The sequence below is a fragment of the Polypterus senegalus genome, chromosome 2 (assembly GCF_016835505.1).
Source record: "Polypterus senegalus isolate Bchr_013 chromosome 2, ASM1683550v1, whole genome shotgun sequence".
NCBI lineage: Eukaryota > Metazoa > Chordata > Cladistia > Polypteriformes > Polypteridae > Polypterus > Polypterus senegalus.
The window spans coordinates 159,193,777-159,207,609 of record NC_053155.1 but is presented as its reverse complement, the minus strand read 5'-3'; the positions used below and the strand labels follow the sequence as shown (position 1 = coordinate 159,207,609).

General features: G+C 40.0%; 1 protein-coding gene across 2 annotated transcripts in view; it reads right to left on the bottom strand.

The window, feature by feature from the left end:
* The window catches only part of LOC120523506 (interleukin-1 receptor accessory protein-like 1), a 1,790,033-nt gene that overhangs the window by 37,403 nt on the left and 1,738,797 nt on the right, over window positions 1-13,833 (bottom strand). The window lies entirely within an intron of this gene.

Below are 13,833 nucleotides of genomic sequence, written 5' to 3'. Positions count from 1 at the left end.
GTGTTAGAAAACTCGGTCTGCATCAGAGATCATGGGTGTTCCAGCAGGAAAATGACCCCAAACATACCTCAAAAAACCACCCAGAAATGGTTGAAGACAAAGTGCTGGAGAGTTCTGAAGTGGCCAGCAATGAGTCCGGATCTAAATCCGATTGAACACTTATGGAGAGATATCAAAATTGCTGTTGGGAGAAGGCGTCCTTCAAATCTGAGTGGTCGGAAATTCCAGTTGAGAGGTGTAACAAGCTTGTTGATGGTTATAGGAAGCGCTTGATTTCAGTTATTTTTTCCAAAGGGCGTGCAACCAAATGTTAAGTTGAGGGTGCCAATAATTTTGACCAGGTTTTTGAGTTTTGTGCAAAATTATGTCAGATTTGGCATTTTTTCTCTGTTTTTTTGTGTTGTTCCAATGTACATAAAGGAAATAAACATGTGTATACCAAAACATTTGTAATTGCAACAATTTTTTGAGAGAAATGGTGCATTTTCTGGGAAAATTCCATGGGTGCAGATAATTTCGGCCATGACTGTATATATATATATATATATATATATATATATGCACATATACATACATATATATATATATATATATATATATATATATATATATATATATATATAGTGGAACCTCGGTTCACAAACGTCTCGGAAGACATACAAATCGGTTTACGACCAAAAAGTTCGCCAAACTTTTGCATTTGTTCATGACCACAGACTTGGTATACGAACAAGCCAGTTACCCTTTCGGTTTGTGCACGCTGATGATTTCTGCATGTGTTCAGTCTGTTCAGTGTGTGTGTCTCTCTCTATCTCTCGCGTGTGTGTGTGTGTGTGTGTCTCGCTCACGCACATGTCTCTCTGTCTTTCGCATGCTGCGTCTCTCTGAGATGGCTGAATGCATAAGGCCGAGAAGGTAGTTAAAGAATGCGCCGGGCTTGCTTTTTAAGAGACAGATCCAAGCATTGTTTCAACCTCATTGTATTTAATGAAATAATTACTTTTTTATATTGGATTTTAACCTCCACTTCACTTCTGTTTACAGCAATTGGTTTCTAGCGTGCATTGTTGCAATGTTACTTTTCTTGGTGGTTTATTAAATTATGGATTTTTCAAATGTTAATTATTTTTCCCTGTGCTTAAAACTCTTTAAAAAAAAAGTGTTTTAGTGAGCGGTTCGTAGTGCTATAGCGGGAACTCTTGCAATGTTAGTTTTCTCTATTCAATGTTATTCAATGTTTTACATTTAGTTTACTATTACGCTGTGCATTCTATGGTGTAATTAACTATATTTGTACTTAAAAATCTTTAAAATATATATTTACATACAGTTCGTACAGTCTGGAACGGATTAATTGTATTTACATACAGCCCTATGGGGGAAATGACTTTGGTTCACGACCAAATCGGTTTACGACCACAGTTTTGGAATGAATTATGGTCTTGAACCGAGGTTCCACTGTACTTATACATATATATATATATATATATATATATATATATATATATACATACACACACATATATATACATACATATACATACATTCATATACATATATACATCCTAGCAAAATACCCGCACTTCGCAGCGGTGAAATACTGTCTGAATATTTTTATTAATAAAAAAGTAAACATTTTTTGACTGAACGAAAATATGTAAAAAATTAATTGTTAAGGATCTCTCTGTATACCACGTTGTCAGTTCGGCCTTCTGTTGTAATATGACTAAGCTGTGTGCTGAGCTCACTCTTGAGCATGCAACATACAGTTGGCCATGTGAAAAGCAATCCCGCCTCGAATCAATGCCAACCTTTTGTAGTGTTTGTCCCTGAGACTTATTAATTGTCATTGAAGCAGAGCCTTACAGGAAATTGAACGCGTTTGAATTGAAATGGGAGATTAGATGGTATAACGGGGATGCGAGGAATAAAAACTGTGTCACCTGAGGTACTGCCAGTAAATATAGCTGCTTCAATTAGGTTGTTTTGTAGAGATGTGGCCTGAAGTCTTGTGCCGTTACAAAGTTTCGGTGGTTGTAAGTTTCTGCTTCCTTGGCGAAGGTGTAAACGAAAGAAGACACCGCAGTGAACACAGAAGAGAACCCGTGGATTAAATAAAACCTACACAATAACTATAAACATCGTAATAAATGAACAATGAAACAGCGGAGAACCCGTGGATTAAATAAAAAGGCTGCTTCGTTAGGGAAGCAAGGAAAAAGGACTTTCTTATATATCGTTCGTTTATAAAACAGTGCAGAAGCTCTGAGAAAGCTGCTTCCTTCGCAAAGTAAGGAAACGACTGAAGAGACGGCGGGGACGCGGTAATTGTTCGGCAAGGCAGCTGAAGCGCTGCATTATGGGATCTGTAGTTTATTGTGTTACCAGTGCTTCATATCCCCGGGACATTAATAACAATAATACAGTATATAAAATGATCTTGCAGGCCGGATATAATTACGCCCGGGCGGATGTTGCCTCGGGCCTTGAGTTTGACACATATGGAGTAAATAGAACTTGAAAAGATATATTTTTTCGTACATCGAGCCCGCATGCTATTGTAGTTTTGCTTGCATGCCTCAATAAGTCATCCTCCCCTCGCTCTTACTTTTTTACCATTCATCTAATGAATACACTTACACTGAGTATGGCTTTACCAAAACAATCATTGATGGCGAATAAAGTATCCATTATCTCGAGTATGTAGATCAGGGTATATATATACATATATATATACCCGCGTATCGCAGCGGAGACGTAGTGTGTTAAAGAAGCTATTAAAAAAAAAAAGTGAACATTTTAAAAAAAACGTAACATGACTGTCAATATACAGTAATTGTTTTGTGAGTTTTACTGAGTGTTGCTGTCATCAAGGATTTGATTATCATTATTTCTTTCAATCAGGTTCGTATTTGTAGGATGTGTTGTGTTCAAGTTACATTCCGTGTTTGTCAATCGTTGTAAAGATGACAGGTTTCATTGATCGATTCGTTTCTTACTGCATCAATAAACAGCTCGTCTTCTTCTTTATCTGAGACCCGACACACTGCATGCACGGGTTTTTTTACACTGTCTTCCTTTAGCGGGACATTGACTTTTTCCACCGTGTGCTTTGTTTCCACAGTAGCTGCATTTATGAATATGCTTGTATGTATCAGACGCTTCATATTTTTTGCTGCCTTTTTCAATTGTGTAATTCGTTTTTTGTTCAGCGCTCTTTGGAACTATTGCTTTTTGTCTGTGCACTGCGTCAGTTCACGTGAGCCGCTTCGGTGTACATGCATCGAAGTTTCCCAGCTGTGCTGGTGCCATGTCGTGCTATGTCCATGGCTGTATCTAATGTTACCGAAGTCCCGGCACTTAAAACTTTCTCTCGCAGTTTCGCTGAGTTTGTGCCAAACACCACCCTGACCATCTCATTTTCCTCTGCATAAGGACAGTCCTTCACCCGTGAATATTTACCCGTGGCAGTTTGCTATTGGATTGCCGCTGACGGATATGGGTAGGCACTAAATTACAAACGCCAGAAACAGCCTGTCTATGAACTTAATTTAAAGTTTAGGTTCACATCGTGCTTTGTTTCCGAAGTAGCAGAACTCATGAATATGGTTGTATATGTCACTCGCCGCTTCTTATTGTTTCGCTGCCTTCTCAATTATATAATGCATGTTTTCTCCAGCGCTTTTTGGGCCTCTTCCTGGTTTTCTACGTACTGCGTGATTACGTGGAAGGCGTGATGATGTCACACGAAACTCCGCCCCCACGGGTTTCAAGCTCATCTCCATTACAGTAAATGGAGAAAAACAGCTTCCAGTTATGACCATTACTGGCGTAGAATTTCGAAATGAAACCTGCCCAACTTTTGTAAGGAAGCTGTAAGGAATAACCCTACCAAATTTCAGCCTTCTACCTACCCGGAAAGTTGGAGAATTAGTGATGAGTCAGTCAGTCAGTCAGTGAGTGAGTCAGTGAGGGCTTTGCCGTTTATTAGTATAGATACATATATATATATATATATATATATACATATATATATATATATATACATACATATACTGTATATATATATATATATATATATACTCAGCAAAAAAAGAAACGTCCTCTGACTTTCAACTGTTTTTACTTTCAGTAAACTTAATGTGTAAATATTTGTATGAACACTAAAAGAGTCAACACCATAAGACATAAACTAAAATGTTTCACAATGTGTCCCTGAATGAAGGGAGGCTCAAAATCAAAAGTACCAGTCAGTATCTGGTGTGGCCACCAGCTTCTTGAAGTACTGCAGTGCATCTCCTCCTCATGGACTGGACCAGATTTGTCAGTTCTTGCTGTGAGATGTTACCCCACTCTTCCACCACGGCACCTGCAATTTCCTGGACATTTCTGGGGGGAATGGCCCTAGCCCTCACCCTGCGATCCAACAGGTCCCAGACGTGCTCAATTCCTTCGACGATAAACACAAATCCGTCCATCACCCCTGGTGAGACAAAACCGTGACTCATCAGTGAAGAACACTTTTTGCCACTCCTGTCTGGTCCAGCGAAGGTGGGTTTGTGCCCACAGGCGGCGTTGTTGCTGGTGATGTCTGGTAAGGACCTGCCTTACAACAGGCCTACAAGCCCTCAGTCCAGCCTCTCTCAGCCTATTGCGGACAGTCTGAGCACTGATGGAGGGATTGTGTGTTCCTGGTGTGACTCGGGCAGTTGTTGTGGCCATCCTGTACCTGTCACGCAGGTGTGATATTCGGATGTACTGATCCTGTGCAGGTGTTGTTACACGTGGTCTTCCACTGCGAGGATGATCAGCTGTCCTTCCTGTCTCCCTGTAGCGCTGTCTTAGGCGTCTCACAGTGCGGACATGGCAATTTATTGCCCTAGCCACATCAGCAGTCCTCATGCCTCCCTGCAGCATGCCTAATGCACGTTCACGCAGATGAGCAGGGACCCTGGGCATCTTTCTTTGGGTGTTTTTCACAGTCGGTAGACAAGACTCTTTAGTATCCTGCGTTTTTAGAACTGTGACCTTAAATGCCTACTTTCTGTAAGCTGTTAAGGTCTTAACGACCATTCCACAGGTGCATGTTAATTAATTGATTATGGTTAATTGAACATGCATGGAAAACATTGTTTAAACCCTTTACAATGAAGATCTGTAAAGTTATTTGGATTTTTAAAACATTATTGTTGAAATACACAGTCCTAAAAAAGGGACGTTTCTTTTTTATATATATATATATATATATATATATATATATATATATATATATATATATATATATATATATATATATATATATATATATATATATATATATATATACATACAGTATATACATACATATATATATATATATACATATATTTGCAGCTGGAGATCCACAAAGGGAGAAAATTAGTCACATATAAAGTAGTTTTTATTACTGAGCTTTCAGCCCCTCTCAAGAGCCTTCATCAGAGGATAATGCTTAGACATACAAGAATCAAAGGCAATAAATAGGTGGGGGTGTAGGTCAGTGTGTACGGGAGGTAATTTAGGAATATTGGTCGTAAAGTTTTATTTTTTATGAATATGTTCTTCTTAGGGTGGCACAGTGGCGCAGTGGGTAACGCTGCTGCCTCGCAGTTAGGAGACCCGGGTTCATTTCCCGGGTCCTCCCTGCGTGGAGTTTGTATGTTCTCCCTGTGTTTGCGTGGGTTTCAACAGGTACTCTGGTTTCCTCCCACAGTCCAAAGACATGCAGGTTAGGTGCATTGCCGATTCTAAATTGTCCCTAGTGTGTGCGTGGCCTGCCATGGGCTGGCGCCCTGCTCAGGGTTTTTTCCTGTATTCGCTGGGATTGGCTCCAGCAGACCCCCGTGACCCTGTAGTTAGGATATAGCGGGTTTGATAATGGATGGTTGGATGGATGTTCTTCTTAAGTTTGCATTTGCTGGGTTTATGTCCAGATGTCTCATTCCATGCAGTTCTTGCCCAGCGGTGTACATAGGACAAACATCAAAAAGAATTGCAACACATATACAGGAACATCACAACGTCATCAGAAGAAAGGACTCACAATCACTGATCTATACGCATACAAAATCAACAGGACATACATTTAACTGGGACAATGTACAAGTAAGATTTAAGGCCAGTACTAAAAGTGGCAGAAAGTTGCCTGAATCTTGGCTATCAGATGAAAACGCCATTAATAGACATCCATCCATCCATTTTCCAACCCGCTGAATCCGAACTCAGGGGTCTGCTGGAGCCAATCCCAGCCAACACAGGGCAGGAACCAATCCCGGGCAGGGTGCCAACCCACCACAGGACACACACAAACACACCAAGGCAAATTTAGAATCGCCAGTCCACCTAACCTGCATGTCTTTGGACTGTGGGAGGAAACTGGAGCGACTGGAGGAAACCCCACACATGGAGGACCTAGGAAACGATCCCGGGTCTCCAAACTGCGAGGTAGCAGCACTACTACTGTGCCACATAATAGACATTTGGACATAAACCCAGCATATGCAAACTTAAGAAGAACATATTCATAATAACAAAAACTTTACGACCAATACTACTCCCAAGGTTTAGCTACTGTAACGTTCATTTATACCTACACTTGCACTCACCCTGAAGTTATTTACAAAGTTGTACTTTAATGCTCCAAGAAGGCAGAAAATACCATAGGGAAAATTGGAACATTTAATCAGTGGAGCTGTACCGAATTCTGCAGTCTTATGTGATGCAAAATAAAGTATGAGTGGTGCTTTGTATGGCTGGTATATTGTGTGAGAATGTGGTAAACAATATTATAATACAAGTGTCATCAAACTTTGCATTTACATGAAGATGCATTTAAGGGAAATAGGGAATCATTTGTAAATTGTCAAAATTTCTTGTCTATATCACTGAATGAAACAGATACAATTCACTAATTTCTTGTTCTCCTTCTCTGCCATTTTGAGAAGGAAGCAAAAAAAAATAACAAATCCTACAAGCTATAGCGCTCATGAAAATTCTAGAGGAGAATGGAGATTTGTAATGGCACTGCTGTTATCATATAATCAGCTTGAAAATTATATTTATGCCATTCATTTACTAATATCAGTGCAATCTCATTGAAAGCTTTTTTTAAATGCTAAACATAATATTTAAGAATAAGAACCTTAATTTATGACCTAGCTGTAGATATAACTGTTAAACCTAACACTAATAATGTTATAAACATGATTCACATCCAGTGGAGCTTGATCAAACACTTAAATTTAGGTAATAATTTTGTCATACTACTATGCATGCTCCTTAAATATCTAAGCATATTTGTGTGCATTAACAGAAAGTCATTCCTGAAAGGAATCATATATTGAAAGAACACTCCTATAAATTATCACTATTATGTCTTCTTGACATAATTGAAATTCACTTACATAGACTGAAAAGCTACAAGGTACACTTTGTAAGCAATGAAAAAAAACTAAAAGTAGTGTTGTAATAAAAAATTTACATGCTATATGTAGTTTGATAAAAGGAAATAGGGTACACTTTTTTTAATTCAGATTAGTTTACACAGTGGCCATACTTAAGTAAACTTTTTACTTTACTAGAGTGATTGCTAATTTAAAGTTATCCACATTAACACTACGTATATCTACAACTTCACTGGACCCTTGATACTGGTTGTGAGCACTTTAATTTCACTTGCATGTTCTTCTTAGGTTTTCTGGAATGGAGCTTATTTGTTATTTTTTAAATGCCACGTAAAAAAAGCAGATTCTTGGACAGCGATTAACAAATACTTTCCTTTCCAACGTACAATGGATACAAAAGTCTATGCACCCATTTAATGAAATTTCAGTTTTAGTTAATGTTAAGGATCAAATTCAAGACAAATACTTTCAGAGCTTTTTTGTAATGAGCAATGTTTTACTAAAAATAAATGGACAATTTTTTCAAATAATTAAAAATAAAGTGTCAGTGCCTTGACATTTTAAGCCTTTATGCCATTTAATTAAAACTCCATCAAGTACACTTTGTGTTGTGTACATAGTCTGTATGAATATGTCTGAATCACCTTAGAACATCTAGAGTTTAATCACAATCTTCCTTAAAGAATTGTTCAACCTCAAATTGTAATTATGTGCACAGCTGTCTTTAGTTGCATCTTTAATGGGACTGGGATCTTCCTGCTTCATTATAGAATATCAGGCTTCCTTTTTTAAGCCAATCCTTTGTAGAGGTGCCTTTGTGCTTTAGATTAGTGCCATGTAGAAATCTGAAATTCTTCTCTAAGTTCATCTTTCTGTCAGCAAGTTGTGTGCCATAATATATTAGTATCTGGAGCTATTAATTTTATCCTCTCTCTTTAGTAAGACCTCTGGCTCTGCTTAACATATACAGTGGAACCTCGAGATACAATCACCTCTGTATACGAGAAATTCAAGATAAGAGGAAAGTATGAGCGAAAAAATCGGATCTAAATACGAGCATTGGCTCGCGTAAAGAGCCACGAGCCAGGCTGTGGGTATGCGTGAGGCGTTTCCCGATCCGCCTCGACTCGGGGATTCACCCAAGCTGACGCTGCCAGCCCGTCAGCTCACTCAGTGTTCCTTGTTCTCCCGTAGCGCGAGGATCTACGCGTTTGTGCGATTGTGATTTCATTGTTTCGCTGTAGCAGTTCGCCGTATAAGCGTATCCACAAATATCGCGGACAAGCAGACGGAGAATAGTAGACGATTGTCCTGAAGAGGAGAGAGAGAGAGAGAGAGGCGCGCACGTGAGCGAGCGAGAGAGATAAGGAGAGAGAGAGAGAGAGAGAGAGGCGCGTGCGCGAGCGAGCAAGAGAGATAAGGAGAGAGAGGCGCGAGCAAGCGAAAGAGAGAGAGACGCGTGCGCGAGCGAGAGATAAGGAGAGAGAGAGAGAAGAACCATCAGCTCAGCAGTGATCACATGACGCTCAGCAGACAAAGTGTATCCATACTGCTTGTATTGCAAGACATCGCTCGTTTTATCAAGTCAGAATTAAATAAAAAATTTAGCTTGTCTTGCAAAACACTCTAAAACCAAGTTACTTGCAAACCGAGGTTCCACTTGTATACAGTGGTGTGAAAAACTATTTGCCCCCTTCCTGATTTCTTATTCTTTTGCATGTTTGTCACACAAAATGTTTCTGATCATCAAACACATTTAACCATTAGTCAAATATAACACAAGTAAACACAAAATGCAGTTTTAAATGATGGTTTTATTATTTAGGGAGAAAAAAAAGCCAAACCTACATGGCCCTGTGTGAAAAAGTAATTGCCCCCTCAACCTAATAACTGGTTGGGCCACCCTTAGCAGCAATAACTAAAATCAAGCGCTTTGATAACTTGCAATGAGTCTTTTACAGCGCTCTGGAGGAATTTTGGCCCATTCATCTTTGCAGAATTGTTGTAATTCAGCTTTATTTGAGGGTTTTCTAGCATGAACCGCCTTTTTAAGGTCATGCCATAGCATCTCAATTGGATTCAGGTCAGGACTTTGACTAGGCCACTCCAAAGTCTTCATTTTGTTTTTCTTCAGCCATCCAGAGGTGGATTTGCTGGTGTGTTTTGGGTCATTGTCCTGTTGCAGCACCCAAGATCGCTTTAGCTTGAGTTGACGAACAGATGGCCGGACATTCTCCTTCAGGATTTTTTGGTAGACAGTAGAATTCATGGTTCCATCTATCACAGCAAGCCTTCCAGGTCCTGAAGCAGCAAAACAACCCCAGACCATCACACTACCACCACCATATTTTCACTACCACCACCATATTTTACTGTTGGTATGATGTTCTTTTTCTGAAATGCTGTGTTCCTTTTACGCCAGATGTAACGGGACATTTGCCTTCCAAAAGTTAAACTTTTGTCTCATCAGTCCACAAAGTATTTTCCCAAAAGTCTTGGCAATCATTGAGATGTTTCTTAGCAAAATTGAGACGAGCCCTAATGTTCTTTTTGCTTAACAGTGGTTTGTGTCTTGGAAATCTGCCATGCAGGCCATTTTTGCCCAGTCTCTTTCTTATGGTGGAGTCGTGAACACTGACCTTAATTGAGGCAAGTGAGGCCTGCAGTTCTTTAGACGTTGTCCTGGGGTCTTTTGTGACCTCTCGGATGAGTCGTCTCTGCGCTCTTGGGGTAATTTTGTTCAGTCGGCCACTCCTGGGAAGGTTCACCACTGTTCCATGTTTTTGCCATTTGTGGATAATGGCTCTCACTGTGGTTCGCTGGAGTCCCAAAGCTTTAGAAATGGCTTTATAACCTTTACCAGACTGATAGATCTCAATTACTTCTGTTCTCATTTGTTCCTGAATTTCTTTGGATCTTGGCATGATGTCTAGCTTTTGAGGTGCTTTTGGTCTACTTCTCTGTGTCAGGCAGCTCCTATTTAAGTGATTCCTTGATTGAAACAGGTGTGGCAGTAATCAGGCCTGGGGGTGGCTGCGGAAATTGAACTCAGGTGTGATACACCACAGTTAGGTTATTTTTTAACGAGGGGGCAATTACTTTTTCACACAGGGCCATGTAGCTTTGGATTTTTTTTCTCCCTAAATAATAAAAACCATCATTTAAAAACTGCATTTTGTGTTTACTTGTGTTATATTTAACTAATGGTTAAATGTGTTTGATGATCAGAAACATTTTGAGTGACATACATGGAAAAGAATAAGAAATCAGGAAGGGGGAAAATAGTTTTTCACACCACTGTATATTATTTATCAGTGTTATTTGTTAGGAAAATTGATTTTCATGTTGATATTTTTGGGGGTGCGGAACGGATTAACTGGATTTCCATTATTTTTAATGGGGAAGTTTGTTCTAGATATGAGAAATTCGCTATACGAGCTCAGTGCTGGAACGAATTAAACTCGTATCTCGATGTTCCACTGTAATATGATTCTGCCACTATTGTCTTTGGGTGGTTAGCTGTGTGTGCTTAGCACCCATCATATCTTTTAGAACTAGGAACACAGAGATTCCTACCATAATTTCACTACACTGTCAGACATTTTCCCATGTGCTTTGGTAAGAACGATTTTGTCATCTTGAAAAATGAATGTGTGTTTGTGAGAAATGACTTTTGCTGTGCTACCTTAAATTACAGCTCATATTTGTGATGAATATGTGGTTGTAATATGCAGAGTTACTGCCATAAATTTGTCCAATTTCTGTTGGCTAAATTGGCTTAGTAGCTTACTTAATGACCAGGCAAGAAAGAAAGCTCATCAGTTCTTGAAGGATGTCCCAATTGTTGCAGTACATTCCTGCTACCATAGTTTCTTCACTTTTTAGAAAAGATTTTCACATTGCTCCATCATATGTATAGGGCTCTATAGTGCTATTCTCCTCCTCATGTATATATTTCGAAAATAAGATCCAATAGGTATTTTAAGCTCATTTTTGATTTTGGTTGCTAATTCTGCAATATGTAATTAAAATAGATTCAGAAAAATCCGACAGGGACAACAGATTTTGTTCAAGCCTAATCTGAATTACACCAAATTGTGTTTAGGGTAAGACAAGTTACTAAGGCAAGTGCATACATGATCTCAAATGTAATTAGTTGAATCAGAAAACAGTTGAGAGGTTTGCACATTTTTTCTGGATGTTTAATATCCACAGTACATAATTATTCATTCACTCATCAACTTTCTGAACTTTTAGTTCAAAATATGCTATAGTTGTATGAAATATTCTTCACTGGGTTACCATTAATATGATAGTAAAATATATAAACTACAGAACACTGTTTGTTTGACCGATTAGTCAAATTTCTAAATTTAGAGGATGCCAGAGATGAAAATGCTTTTCTGTGTGTGTTCTATTTTTTTCTAAAATAGCAAATATCCAACTAATGCAACAAATGTTTTGGTGTGATATGTGGTCCATTGCTCCATGCTAGTATTAAATAAATGATCACACCCTGTGTAGGTGCTGGCTCTAAGCTGGTGCAAGGGCACGTAAGTGAGTTTTGCACCAATGTTAGTGAAGGCACCGGTTGGCCATGCCGCATTCACATGCAGAGGCAGACGGGTCAGTCAGGGGCTTCAATGATGCCACAGAGGGAGCAATTCCTCGCACCTGCACCCAATTAGGCAGCAGATTTTAAAAAAGCCTACACGGGTTAGGGAGGAAGAAGAAAAAAGAAGAGATGAATACAGAGGAGGTTAAAGGCTGAGAGAAGAAGCAAGTAGGAAAAAGAAAGAGTGAGAACGCTTGAGATTGCAGGCTGGTATAGAGAATGGAAGCAGGTGGACGGGAGTAACCCTAAGGAGAAACATGTGGCCACTGCTCAGCAGGGAGCTGTGGGTCGCTCCTGTTGAGTGACTTGGGAGCAGGAGCGACGTACACACTCTGGAGATGCTCTTGCTGGTTGGAGCCAACGACAGTGGTGTGAATACAGAGTACCTGATCCAGGTGGAGCATGGATCGGCAGTGGGAAAAAAGGACAGATGAAATGGGTGTCTGCACCTGTTGGTTGATATCTCTGTGGGCTGCAAGATCCGGATAGGATAGGCTGGAGAGGCATCAGTTTTAAAGGAAGGCACCAGGGCTTGTGGATTTTAAATGAGATTCCTGCACCCAGAGAGTGCCTTAATCAGAGTCCGAAAATACATTTGACACCATTGGAAGGAGCCATTCTGCCACAGCAACAGCTACTCCATGAGTATGACAGCCATTAAAATGACTAGTCCAATAAAAAGTGAACCCACCTACAGAGTTCTGGCCAGTCTGAGGTCAGCGCACCTTAGAGAGTGCTGCCACTGACATACAGACTTTACCAAGCTCCTTCCGACAGCAGAGGAAGATGTTCATCATGCCCGTGAGACAAGACATTTTATGGGCCTACCCGGATGGGTCGCTACAAATTAGAGCCAGAGTGCTGACATGCAGTGGGCAAACCTCAGCACCACACCAATTCCAATCCCCAACAGGCCTGACCCCACTGGCTCTCTGACGGTTTTGACTCTTCCAGGGATGAGGCTCCCCCAGGGCTTTCTCCCATCCTCTTCATAATACGAGCGCTTTCCTATTGGTGGCTGTAGCAGAGCTACTCCCACAATGAAGAGAAAGGATTCCTGTATGATGTCTCATAATTTTTTTTACTGTGGCTGGTGTGCCAATCCTACCAGCAACCTCCATGATTTTCCCTGAAAGTTGGAGGGCCAATTGTGTATCAATGGCTAAAAACAAAGTGGAGTTAAAGGAGGAGAAATACAAATTTAAAGCTAGTTTGGAAGGGAAAGGGGTCAAGGTGAATGTACAAAGACAAACATGATGGTTTGAGGTGAAAGGGAAGGAGGCATGTGAGTTGTACATGCATAGCCATGCCGCAGGTGCAGTAGAGATGTTGGAAGAAACCTCAATGCAATGTATGGGTTGTTGCAAGTGTGCGCATAAAAGATGCTTGTTGAAAATATGCAAGAGAGGATGCAGAATGTTACACGGTAAAAGAAAGGAAAAGGAAAAAATGAAAGACAGGTAATGATCGGTGTTGGACTGAGGAGAAACAGAGTAAGGTAGTTCAGAAAAGGGACGCAAAAAGTGGATGGTGAGGAGGTGCACTGTGAGATTGAAGGGCTAAGGCACTTAGGTAGGCTAAAGAAGAGTTTGCTGGAGGTTGTGTCAGAAGGCATAAAATAACAGGTCTCACCCCAAACGATGCCCAGGACTCTGGAGACCAGGGGAGAAAGAGATATATTGGGCAGCTGACTAGCCTGGGTATACTCAGAAAAAGACTGTTAAACCAGTGATGATGATTATGATTATTATAGATACAATATCAGTAATAAGGTCAATCAGGAGAAGTGGACTGGAG